We start from the raw sequence: 14,026 nt of genomic DNA, 5'->3' as shown, positions 1-14,026 counted from the left end.
CGTCTGGAAAAAGTGTCTACACGTCAATCAGCAAGACCTTAAGACGTCATTGAAAGCCTCTTGACTCAAAACTGACTGATCAATACAAATACTCTTGACATTTTCTAGATGCCACACATTTTACCTTTACTGCCCAACACTTTAAAGACGAGGGTCAAATGGGAATTGATTTCATACCGAGTGATCTCCTCCAGACTTCTGGTATGTTCCAAGGTTGGGCAAGTGACTGCTTGTCTGGAGGGGATTTCTGATCAATACTAGACTATCGATTCCAGCACTGGAAATAGGTTTTGGGCAATCAATGGACGCAAGGACAATAGAACTTGCATTTTACAGTTGGTATCCACTACACAACGGCTCTGAAAAAACACCAGTGCACATTAAAAATAAATTAAAATAAAGTGTGTCTCTCCTATAAAGCAGGAGGACCAAAGAGTGGAGAAAGGGGTAGTCCTAATACCATTGGTCATCTTTCTCTAGGGACCGAAGACAGAGGACACCAAGCTGCTGGCGGTAATGCCTGGGTGCATTTCTGAGCGAACCCCGGGGACGCATCCATTAACCGGGCTCTTAGAAAGATCCAGCTTATCTCCATGAGGTCCACTCTCCCTACCGCCCTTTTCCCGGTTTCTTCCTCTCTCTGTGTAGCATCACTGCGAGGGTCACATCACTTCTGCTTCCTTTAATATCTCCCATCCCCAAAACAAGGGGGAAGACACCCTGAGGAAACCCTGAGGAACATCAGGCCAAGCTCATGCTCCAGTCCAGCTAAGTGCACTTCAGCTACCCTTGTATCATCCATCACAGCCTGGTAAATTACATTGACGCAAATTGAGTGGGCTTGGCATACTTGCGATAAAAATCATGCCCCCTTGGGAAAAAAAAAAAAAAAAAAAAAAAAAAAGGAGGTGGGGATCCAATAAGCCCATATGTCCATCTGTTCTCCTTTTCTTTTGTCGAGGGATTGTTTTCACTTGTCTTGGACAGCATGCATTTTGCAGAAAGAAAGAAAATAAGAGGTTACACACTCATCTGAAAACTCCAGTGTCCCTGTGTGCCAGGGAAATGACCGCAGATTGTGGCCTCTCTACACTTGGTTTCAGTGAACTTGCACTGCCCCCCCAGATAATTCCTTCGAACGCAAGTTGGTGTTTACTCAGAGTAAATCACACTGGAAGGCCAAAATGTCATGACTGACAAACTAGCTGCAGAGTACGCTGAGCGAGACCGACGCCTCAGGTAGGGCGCGTTCCTCTTCGTCGATTTCTGCGTGTGGTCAAATGACGACGTGGCTCCAGACCTCCGACCTGCCGATCACTTTGTCAGCCAGCTGGATGAAGCTTGCCGAGCTGCTGTCTAACCCCCCCCCCCCGTGCCCACTGAGGAAGCAGATGGAATACTCCATTGAGCATTCCAAGCAGCTATCTTTCACAAACAAGAAACCACTGCCATAGTGCAGGAACAATCACAGTCTGGCTAACAAGTGCTAAATTAGGACAAGCGGGAGCAGTAAAAAAAAAAAAAAAAAAAAAAAAAAAAAAAGGGAACTTGGTGGAGAGTTGGACAAAAAGTGAATGGAATATTGGACAAGAAGAAGTGGGTCACCCAAGGTGGTCTCCTGCAGGCTCATAAACCACCTCCTTCAGACCTCTCATACGCAGTCAAACTTGATAACGGGCAAAGAAACTGCTTAAGGAGAGGCTGAAAAAGAGTAGTTTCAAATTGCAGATGCTGGCATCCGAAGCACCCTTTCACAGAAGTGGTGAGAGTCCTCCTCCAAACCGGCACTTGCCAGAGCTAACATGGCAAACAGTCATGTTTTACGACGTGTTGTTCCTTAATGTATTATTTAGGGTTTCGTTGGACCAGCCAGCTCTCATTTAAGTTTGTTTTGTTTAAGCGAGGAATTCCTTGTGACAGCACTTTGCACACAACCATTTCTTTCACGCCCGCACAGAGATAAATTGCCAGTGAGAAAAATACAGCCACTGCACAAAGCCTGAACTCTTGACAGCATAAACATAAGGTCACATTTTTATACATGGTCTAATTGTATGTTAGCTATAAATCATGATAGTGGGGAAAACTACACTATCCATCTTTCAAAAGCCTCTGTAGCAAAGTAGCCTAATGACAGTAAAGCCATAAACCAGGAATCTAATTGTAGTCACTTTGTTCTTATGGTGACATTCTTTCCAGTCTTTATTATTTACCCCCTTCCTGTATACGTTATTACTTTCTGCTGCTAGGATTCACTTCTACCTTAACTCTTCCTACTCATCCATCACAAATATGTGGTAAGCCACCTGCTTTTACCATTATTAAAATGAGAGAAAGCAAGCATTTTCAACAGGATTACCAGTCGTTTGTACTGGGAGCTGAGTGCTTTTTGCAAAAGCACTGGGCATCTGAATGGTTCTTTTTGTCCCGAAGGCAGACTGGGCAGGGTCAGAGGTCACCCAACTGCCTGCTCCCACAGTACCTCTGCTGTCTGCCTGGATATGTGCCAGCCAAATGCTGTCATGTTTGGACAATGGTCCAGCTTTCCAATGACTGACTCATGACAGCTTCATCACATTAACCAATGATGTAATGCCTTGATCTTTGGGCATGAAGGCCATCACTGTTAGACTTTGAATAATACCAGAACAATTTCATCTCATAGTGCAACTATTTTGACATGCTGTAATGCACAATTCATTTTTCCATGATAGAAGACACCTTAAGGTCTAAGAAATGTGTGATGCAAAGTAAAGTACAAAGGGCCCACATTAAAACCTTACTTTCATTCTACATCCCTTCTCATTGCTCCTTTTTTTGACCACAATGAATCCAGGTGTGTGAACAGTAAATTTAGGGGAATACAGATTGACATAGAATAGTAATGGGACCGTAAAACTGAAAAGGAAAGGGCCTTGCTCTTTTTCCAGATGCTTCCATTCAAAAGGTTTATGTATTCCAGTTGCTATTATATTGGCGATATGGGGACTTCTCTCCACAGAGTGCAACTTCCGCTGAACGATTTACATTATAATAATTTATCACCATTTCTTATCCCGCCATTCAAAAGACAACTCTCAAAAGTACCGATCTTTTCAGGAGAGACTTTTCAGAATGAGTTCCTTCTTTGCTGACCACAGACTGAACCCAAGACTTAAGTCCTCAATCTTTTCCAGGTGTAAGGATGTCCCTTCTTAAAATCCATTCAAAACCATGTAAATCAAGGCGTTTACATCCCTCAAAAGCATTGCACATGTCCATTTATGGTGAAGCATGTCTGGAAAGTGCAAATAAAAGTTTAGTCCAATTCTAAACCAACTCTATTGTACCTTCACACCACACACACACACACGGTAATGGCTGTCACAGTATCTCTATAAAAATATCTGGGAGGCGTCTATTCTGCAAAAAGAGGCCCCCCTGTGAACAGGTGCGTGTTAGAGTCAATGACCTTACGCCCTTGTTCTTGACCCTTGACCTCTTGTTATGGGCAGGGAACTCTTTGAACCCAGTGGCACCATGGGACACAGATGGTTCCGTCTGAACAGCCAAGGTCATGTTACCTTAGACTGAGGGCGCCGGCAAATCGGTAATCAGAGCATTTGTTGTTCCCCGCAGCCAAAATTGCAGGTCAGAGCTTCAAACAAACAGGCTGTGCCCAGACAGCCATGATGATGAGCTTATGTCATAATGTGCAGAAACGAGCAAAGTCACAGCTGTAATTATCCATTTGCATAATGATGCAACAACAAAAGCAATAACTGATCAAACCTTGGAAGCCACTAACAAAAAACTATTCTGGCCTCTTTAAAAAAAAAAAAAAAAAAAAAAAAAAAAAACGGAGGAATAAAAATAGCCCAACAACTTTATTCTCAAACCCTCTGAGTCCGGCTTAACCATAATGGCTCCAACCAACTTTGCTAAACCCACAGTTTACTCTCAGCGACACTGCTGAAAATAAATGACATTGACCATTTTTTCTTAATCCCTCTCTTTCTTGGTAGATGTAAATGCTTAGAATGATGGCTTTGCTGTTTTTTTTTTTGCAGTGCACTACACTGAATGATCTCTCCAGAAAAGGACAAAATAACAGCCACTTCCTGTTTATCTCTACAGTAGGTCAGAGCAGTTTGTTCTGAGCCACTGTCCATTCCAGTACAAATCCTGTGGTCATCATGTCTTAATGTTGAAGGAAACAATAGCTGACGGGGAAAACAGCATCTTTAAAAAAGGATAAAAAAAAAAAAAAAAAAAAAAAAAAAAAATCACATCACACCCACAGAACACCTTTAGCCGCATCAATGGATCCATGAGAATAAGAATGTAACAGATTTAAAGGATTGCTCCTAAAACCCATCTGCTAGAGCAGCAGATGGGTGTAGAAAACTTGCCAGATAACAGTTGACCTTCGACCTATCAGCATCACTTGAGCACACGTACCTCATGTTGTCTGTCCAGCTGCCTTTTATATGATGGGAAGGGTCAGACATGTTATGGCATTGATTTAATATCCTCCCCCAACGTTAAAGAGCCCTTTGCCACATCCTGTTCACCAGCTGAGAAGGGGCTCCCTAAAAGTTACTCAGTGGTGTCACCAGTGGATTACGCCGTTGTCCCCCAGGTCAAGACATTCCTGCAGTGGCTGAGAGGAACATACCGAGGCAAAAGATCCTTGTAATGCATACTATCAGGGCTGGATCAGGACTACCCAGGACTACTCCGAGAGACGTCGATTGCTGCCCACCGTCAACATTACTTGCACTTCAAAATCATCCAGAACCTAATCTTAAATGTTATCTTTTTCACTCCAGTCCCTCTCGTCTATGTTACAGTGCACAAAGAGATATCACGGCTGCAGAATAATTAACCACATTTGCCAATGTGCTACAGTACACCGCTTAACTGTGTACACTGAATGCAGATAGAACACTCAAAGAATACTTGGATAATTCAGATATAGTTGGAACAACTTGGAAGATATTGGAGTAGTTTTGGGTCATCTTTGCCATTGGTGGCACTTCCAGGTCTCACTAATTATTTTGTGAAGTACAAGGTTATAACAACCGATAGAAATTATGGCCAAAGCTATGAAAATAAACTCAAGTTGTTATAAACGCACTATCCTTTAAGCCAGTGGTTCCCAACCTTTTTTCCTTGGCGCCCCCCCTACTTATGTCTAAGAAAAGCTGAGCCCCCCCCCCGAAACCAAAGTTGAGGTAACTCTCGAGATAGAGCCTTACTTTCTTTTTTGATACAGAGCCTTACTTTCTTTTTTGATACAGAGGAGTTAGCAGGACTTTTACGTTTCTCCGCCATGTTTCATTCATAAAATAGTGATGCCGTGGCGGCAGAAAAAACCAGGATACAACAAAATATATTGTTTTTCATACAGACTTTTGAATACATAATTTATATACATACATTATCATAATTTGTTTAACAATATTTTTTTTTACCTCAACCTCAAACCAGATAAAGACTTGCGCCCCCCCTGTGATCTTTGCCGCCCCCCCCTGGGGGTGCCCGGACCCCAGGTTGGGAACCACTGCTTTAAGCTACTGTATGTGTAAGATAATGAGTGAATGAGCTGGTGAGACAATGTAAATACATATAGCACCATGCAGTGTGGATTGGTGTTGGGGGAGCTGAGGTGGAAGGGACCCATTGTGTCTAGATTACCCGCAAGAGGGGTAACTGATGGTGTTGATTAAAGCCAGCTGAGCCCATGGCAGGCTCCTGGAGCGGCAGACACACTGCCAGCACCACGTGCCCCCGATACCCATCTGGCTTCTCAATGACACACACTGACAAGTCAGTCACGCACGCTTGTTACCAGCCACGACAGAGTGTGGCTGATATTGATCTTTTTTTCTTTACCCCCCCCAAGTAGCCATTGAAATAAAGTGCTTGATTTGTAATTTAAGACTGCCATGGTGCTGGACTCTGCTAGTGGGGGGAGGGGCAGTGCATGGTCTGCACGTGAACTGCAGCGTCTCCAGCAACACAGAGCTGCCTGTGGACATCTGTCTGTAAATAACGCAGGGAGAAAAAAAAATAATAAAATCGGCGATGCCGATACACAAAAAACGCAAATATCTGCACAATATATCGGCCCAATATATCAGCCCAATACATCGTCCGTCCGATAAAAATCGGTCTATCACTACCGTGGAGATACCTACTCTAGCAGGAGCTACCCCAGGAGCGGTTTTGAGTGATTTGGCCAGGTGTTGATACATCTGCTTTTGGACCGATTTTGCCACCGCAATAGCGGTCACGAATAGTAATATGGCACCGGTGCGACCGGTATCTACTGGACTGAATAGCAACGCGGATTTAGCAGTTAGCACTACACTTGACAGCAGATAACGTTAGCCAACCGTTAGCTAGCGGCTGGATTGAACACTGTTAAAATGCTGACAGCTAATGTTAAACGGTGTAAAGTGTGACTGTATTTCACTGTAGAGGACTCTTTTTTTTTTTTTTTTTTGAAGATTCCAACAGCGGGACGCAACAGTCTGAAAAACACAGACGCTGCATTCACTGAAACAGCTAGCCTAAGCCACGTGGTGCATTCAAAGTTATTGTAAATACCCTTTTCTCCCATCTAGTGGTTGTTTTTGTCCTTTAACAGCAATTTACTGGTGAAATAAGTTATTGTTACAACATTACTTCTAAATCATTTAATTTCGACCAAATGGCCTTAGCGATAAACAAGCCGTTCTTTAATGACGCTGACTGTCATTGTGTGCTCCTTTTTCATAATAATTATTTTACATTTTTTTTCTCTTTCGGTTCAGGCACCGCCACCATTTTTAAAGTATTGTAGCAGCACCGGTATCGAGAAAAAAAATAAAAAAATTCTCCAACTCTAGTCACAAAACTTTAAAAGGGTTAGTTGAGATCAGAATAAAAAAGGTCACGGCCGGTGTGATCCCATCGCAAGATGGCTCCAGTTCATTTTCTGCTGCTTGTGACATTAAGCTAACAAACAAGAATCTCTCCTCATAAGAGGCGTGCTGAGCTAGTGTTCATCAGCTGAACTCTAACCCGTTTGCTCTGACAAACACAAACACAGGTTTGCATTGCTACACTAATGAGAACATTCAATGGACTACATTCATGCCTGAAGCTGATCCTAGCTGCCCTTTTGAAAAAGTAAAAGGACATAACTGCGGCCATGTGTAGCATCCAATTAGCGAGATCAAAGAAAATATCACTCTCACTATACACTAGTGCGGAGGTTTCCTTACCCATGCTTCAAAAATACATAGGATTGCAGAAATGTGTGTGCAGGTTATGAGTGAAGAGAAGTTGTCCCATTTGATGGCCTCCACAGGATGAAAACCTGCTCCAAAAAAAAAAAAAAAAAAAAAAAAAAAAAAAAAAAAAGCCTTGACCCCTGTAGTACAAATCTGGGTTAATCACATCTGCACTGGCGGCGTACAATCAACACACATTGTTCAGATTACAAGCTATTTGAGTTAAATGGTCAGGTTGGGCCTCAAGTTGTTGTCCCATTGCATGCAGCAACAAAAATGTGGGTCAGCATTCTTTTCCTCTGCAGCTTTTCCGCTCCCTGCATCTTACTTTCCTTCGTAGAACAATGAGTCTGCCTTTTTTTTTTTTTCTCCTCCCGAGACAGTAGGACTGTAGTGAGAACTGGCATGGTGCACAAAGAGAGTTAACACGCCTGCCCTCTGAGATGCAGGACGTGATATGAAAGAGAACTCCTTTGAACTCCTGTGACCTTGCTTCACAACTTCACCCTCTTTCGTTTTAAATGCAGCCCGAAGCATCCATTTCAATAATCATGAGCATCGATTGTCGAGACTGGGATGAAAGGAAGAAGGGAGCAGATCAATGAGAGAACAGGGGGAAAAGGGGCTCAAAAGCAACTTCATGATCGTCCTCCGTCAACAGCCTCCTTGGAGTGGCACCATTTCTTAGGGGAGCCAAAATGGCCAAAATGGCTTACTCAGCTTTTGGCCTAGTGTTCTAGTTTTACCGGAGTCAACGGTGAAAAAAAAGGAAGCCAAGCCAAGCTGGAGAGGTGTCTGCAACCGTTTGCCAAAGTGGAATACCACAGCTAAAAATACACGACAGCAAAAAAAAAATAAATAAAATAAAATAAAATAAAATAAAAAAAAAAAAAAGTACTGACAATTGATATACCATTACATTTGAAGTTTTTGAGTAGAACTGGATTCTAATGAAAAAAAATGGAAGAGAAGATAAGTCTGGGAAATGTATTGCACCACTGACCAGTAGCCAAAAGCATGAGACAGATTTATGATCAGCGTCTGTTTTAATACTTTGTCAACGGTGGTGTGTGTGTGTGTGTGTGTGTGTGTGTGTGTGTGTGTGTGTGTGTGTGTGTGTGTGTGTGTGTGTGTGTGTGTGTGTTCAAATGTACGCAACAAATGAATCACAGCAGGGCTTCTTCCCTCCATTCTTTTCCATGGGCCAGACCAGCAGGCCTCGGATCAGCAGATCCATTTCCTCTTCCTCGAGCTCTTGGATGGAATTTCAGGAAGGCAAGGTAATGATGGGTAGGGTGTGAGAGTGTGCTATACGTGAGTGTAGTTTTATACATGGTGGAAGTGGAGGATGTGCGCTCATGGCACTATACAAGACATTTTATTCTACTTCTTTTACAAACCATTTCTCCCTTGCTTCCTTTCATTTTCTTCCAAATACCTGTGAGGAGGCACAAAGATTTTGTTTATCTCTGGCTTGAAAAGAAATAAAAAAAAAAAAAAAAAGGTGGAAAAGGACCAGATAGAAAAATAAAGGCTTCCATTTGCTCCTGCTCCCTGCAGAGGACTGTGGGAGCACCATCTGAGGGGGTGAGATATAAAGAATGCACAAGATGTCCTGCCTTGCGTTGCTGCGTTCCCCAAACATCGCCCCAGTTTATGTACTGCGGCCCGTTGTCAAGACAACCTGGCAGTAAAAATCAGGGCCCAGCATAAGAGTGCTGGTGATTCAAGAAAGGGGGAAGAGTGAGAAAGGCAAGGCGGTTTTAGAAACCGGCATGAAGCATTTCTCAAAAAATGCATTGTTTTTTTAAAAAGCAATATGATCCAGATGAGATACTGTGAAATACATTAAATATCCCCTTTGATCTTTGAACTTGGGAGTATTTGTACATTAGGGGTGGGAATCTCTCGGCACCTCACGATTCAATACCGAAGCCAACGATTCGATTCTAAACCGATAATCGATGCAACAATTTTTTTTAATGTACATTTCCATGCGCGATTTAAAAAAAGATATACATATAAATCCGAGTTTGCCACTCAGAGTTTGCTAATCACTTCCTAGACAAAGCTTGGATTTGGACATATATTTGTCACACACAAGTTTTAATGAAATGTTTGTCTACTGAGGTTTTGATTTTGTAGTCAAAAAATTGCCCAGCTCTACTTCTATCACAGTAATCTTCCATGTCAGGGACCCAGTTATGTTTAAAGGTGGAGAATTGGCTTCTTAGAACATGTAACATGAGTCACATGTAATGTAATAAAGTAGATGAACAGCCTATATGTGTTTTGCCTAATTATTATTATTTTTCCTTTTGGCCATTTTTGTGTGTGTTTTTTTTCCTGCACTCTTTCCTACACTCCAAGTTGTTGTCCATTATCCCATCCTCTTTCAGTCACTCTGTTTTCTGATTTGTTGACTTGTCTGGAGACAGTAACTTTTAAATAAAAATCAACACATTTTTATTTATTTTTTTAAATCAACTTATCGAATTGTTCTAGAGAGAATCGCGATGCATCTAAGAATCGATTATTTTTTCCCACCCCTAATGTACATCATGCTAGTATTGTATTGCAGACTGCTTACAACATGGCAACGCCTTATTGGTGGAGTAAGTGCTTTGCCTTTAAAATTTACTTAAACAGCAGGTCCAAATTGGAAAATCTCATTTAATTCTCATTGACTAACTGGATTGGAGTCATTATTACAGCAAGGTCTTCAAGTTAATAAACACAGCTCAACTTAATGTTGAAAATGTCACTTCCCTCTGGCTCTTGGTATCCCACAACCACAAAAAAACATCCATATTCCTTACATATTAAAAGCTCATCTCTGTGCCATTGTAACAGCCCCAATCACTCTGGCAAGGAATTGTGCATTTAAGGGATTTTGTTTGTCAGCGCAGCAGGACAGTACATGTGTTTATGGGTTGATATAGCAGCATTAAATGTCTAAACCAAGGGTCCAATCTGTCTGCCTAATACCTCTAATCCACCCCCCCACAGTAAGCATCAATCCCAGTAGATGTGGTCAAGGGCATGGTTACTGTCCGGTAGCATCACTGCCACTGCGCTGACCCCCCCCCCCATTTCACCTCTGTCTCTCTGATGATCACAAATGTCTGTCTTCTCACGCTACATGGCACAGCTTATCCCCGCAGGCTGCTGGACAATGTGAAGGTAGGAGGTAAAGAGAGAGAAAGATGGGGGGGGGATGATGGAGGGAGATTGGACTTTAAAAAGCAATTTTGTAGAGGGATAACTGCCTGAAGATATATTGTAGGCGCTGATGCCGCATGAAAATGGGCACTCCAGCCAAGCTGTTCATTCAGATAGAGACGGAGGCAGAGAGAAAATATATATCAGCCTCAAGTAACTTTAATGGAGGCCAAATCCTGTGTGGCTAAAACAGTCAGATGGTTTGGCACACACAGCACTGGATCAGGAGTTATCTCTCCATTGCTGACGGACACACACACACACACACAAGAGCTCTCTTTTCGCTTTCTACAGCTGCATTTTTTTTTTCTCACGTTGACATTTGAAAAAGCAAACCCGTGTCCTTTTAACTGCACACCGGTGATGGCAAAACTGGCCACAGCAACCACTGCCAACAGCACATTAGTGGAGAGGAGTTAGAATAGTGCTACACAACCACAGCGTAGCAGAGAACTGAAGGGAATACACTCTAAATGACTAATTTGTCAATGGCAGGATGGAAACAAACTTGCATCACATGGCATCTGACACTTCGAAAATGAAAAAAAAGGAAGCTGAACCCCTGCTTCATTTTTCCACCCCCCATGTGATTAAAACGAGTTTGCCCCACCACAAACAAATATAAACAACCCCTTATGAACACAATGCACATAGATACCGAAACCACCAAAAATAACTCTCACTCCACGGTTGCTAGGACATGGCTGGGTCATTTGAGTTTCCCCCTTGCTGGATCCTGTCGTTTGTTTACCCCCACACTTCCTGAATGCTGATGGCAGATAGTCTGCTGGCTTATACAAGTGGAAGGAGAAGGAAAACAGCACACTGCTCTGAGAGGCTACTGCACGATGCAGAGGAGAAAGAGGGAGATTGGGAGGGGGGCAGGATCAGTATCGCAGTAACCAAGGGAACAGCACCAAGGAGGTCACCTGATGTCCACATGTGATATTTACCACAAGGGAGTGATGGAGTGTATATGAGAGGAGGATGGAAACCGTTTTAACAGGCTTCCTCCCCATCTCTCCGTCTGCAAAACTTGGAAAAAAATAGAAAGAAGACCCAAATCCTACACCAGAACCTGCGTTTTACATCAGTATTGATCAGCGAGGGATGAGAATAGGAACTTTTTGAGAATCAGGTTGTCATAAGGGAGGATTAGGGGGTCGGCTTTACAGGTGAACATAAGAACAGCAGAAGTAAAAGGGTGGACGGGATGGTCTGGTAGTGCTTACGGATGACGAAGAACACCCACAGATGCTAAATCGGGGGAAAAGGACACAGTTGATCACACAGCACAAATTTAAAAAAAATAAATAAAAAATAAAAAAACACCCTGCTTTTTAAATCAGTCCATTTGAAGTGCATTGCCAGCCCCAAACCTGCGCATGATCAATCTGCCGCACCGGAGGGATACAAGCAGAAGGCCCCATTTCAACAAGCCTCTCCTGAGACAGACCCCCTATTCATACGGCCTCTAAATGCTTTAGTGGTTACCAACCACGCTGTTTGTCACTTGGCGAAAAAGGAGTTTTTGAAAAGAACTTGCCGGGGATCAAGGATCTATGGCTCAGGTCCACTGTTCAGATGGTGTTTGTCGGTTTAGTTACTCTATAGCAAAAAAAGAAAAGACCAAACCGTTTGTTATTGCTCCTGGATCCTTAACTGCATTCACCCATCCACGTCAAAGCTCAAAGACAATGAGATGACACTTAGCTCCGATGATTCATTAGAGGCTGGGAGAGAGCCTGTAGAACGCAGTAAAAGTGCCTGTCACAGCGTTCTATTCTACTTAAGAGCTTTTAACTGCACCATGAAGTCATTACATGATTGGAAAGAAATGCATGGGAAGATGCAGAGGCCACATTTAGGAATCCAAAAGTCTTTATGAAGGCGTTCAGGTTTAAAAAAATAAATAAATAAATAAAATGCTTTACTGTTCAGTAAATGACTTGGTTTTAAACAAAGTGAGATGACTGGGGAGGTTTTGCTTCTGTATGTTTAAAATGTGTTTTTCTCAGCTCAAAAAATAAAAATAAAGTATGGTTTTATGGCTTCCAAACCCTGCCGATGAGGATAGGTTTAAGAATATTATGTTAGATTAGAGGGGGGGAAAGATGGGTGAATGTGACGCATCTCTAGCTTAAATCTTGTTAAGATGCTCCAGCCTTAAATCACTTCAATAAACACACATTGGCCACACCAGTAAAGTGAATTACAGTTGCTTAAAATTGAATTGTGGATGGAGGAGGGAGGCTCGGTTATCCGACAGCCTGTCGTATCTTCAGTAAAGAATTACATGCCGTTCATTTGTTGGTCACTATAGAGTCAAACACAAGCAAGTCATTGTGAAATTCAAATTCTGAGAACTTGCAGCGGCACTACTGTAGTGCTTAAAGCTTTAGTGAGTAACTTCTTGGTATGGAGGTATGCACTGGAATGGGAGGGACACCGAAAGAGAAGCAAAGATCAACATGGGATTGTAGCCTTCTTTAACTGCTCCATTGTGAAGTAAATAATCTTGGCTAAATGACTAATTGAATTGGCTGCTTCTGAATCTTAACACTTTAGGGCGTAACTTTTTAATCTTAATGAACGTCCGTTACATTTAAGCCATCGCCAAATGAGTTGCTACAAAGCTAATTAAGACTATCCGCTTCACACAACTCTCTGGATTTCTAAGTGTGGCTATGTTCAGAAGATTTCCCATGCAGAAACTCTAATGACGATAATGACCTCTTCTGAAGTGTCCGTCATGTTGTTTTCAATCTTCCGTGTTCTCCTTGGCTACTGCGTGGAGGAGGGGTGGGGTTGGAGCGCAATCACGGAAGGCTTGTGTCATGTGGACAAGTCAACAGCGTTGTCATTACTTCGAATTCCTCATGTGGGCGACAGAAACTACGCAGTACAGCTTTAAGAATGACGCCGAACCTGTATTTCAGGGGAATCCCATGAATCAAGATGTGAAAATAAAAAAACAGTAATAGTATCCAAATATGAAAATGGAAGCGAATCAATGCCAATGGCAACTGGAAGCATTGAAAAAGGAAAATTGGAAGTCCCAAACTAAATATGCAAAGCCACAAACTTAGTTTAATGAGGCAACTCCTTCAGTCAAATGACTGATACTGTACATGAACCAGAACATTCAGTCTCATTAACAAAACTGCAAACTCAAAGCTATAAAACTTTACCTATCTCAGGTTCAATATCCAACTTTGGAGCCCGGACATATTCTGCAAGCGTAGCCAAAGTAAACCAAACCACATCCTGGCCCATTCTCAAAACTCTGTGTCACATCAACATCTACGTCTTGATCTCATCCACCAGTCTGAAGTGATTCATTGGTAGGGAGTGCTTTTTTTTTGCCAGGCTTCTTTATCGCTGTGCTGAAAAGCTTGAAGGATCTCCCCCCTTCTGAAAAGAAATAGTGTTGTTGAGCTTGACTATAGGGAAGGGGGACTGGTCATACAAACAGCTTAGACAAGTGATTTGGGAGTCAAACGACAAGGACAGGGGGACTTTTGCTAGCACTGCTCTCCGAG

General features: G+C 42.5%; 1 protein-coding gene across 1 annotated transcript in view; it reads right to left on the bottom strand.

The window, feature by feature from the left end:
• Positions 1-14,026, bottom strand: part of daam2 (dishevelled associated activator of morphogenesis 2) — a 107,282-nt gene that overhangs the window by 86,077 nt on the left and 7,179 nt on the right. The window lies entirely within an intron of this gene.

This window comes from Perca flavescens, chromosome 20, assembly GCF_004354835.1.
Source record: "Perca flavescens isolate YP-PL-M2 chromosome 20, PFLA_1.0, whole genome shotgun sequence".
Lineage (NCBI taxonomy): Eukaryota > Metazoa > Chordata > Actinopteri > Perciformes > Percidae > Perca > Perca flavescens.
The sequence above is the reverse complement of the archived record's forward strand: the minus strand, read 5'-3'. Positions and strand labels throughout refer to the sequence as shown.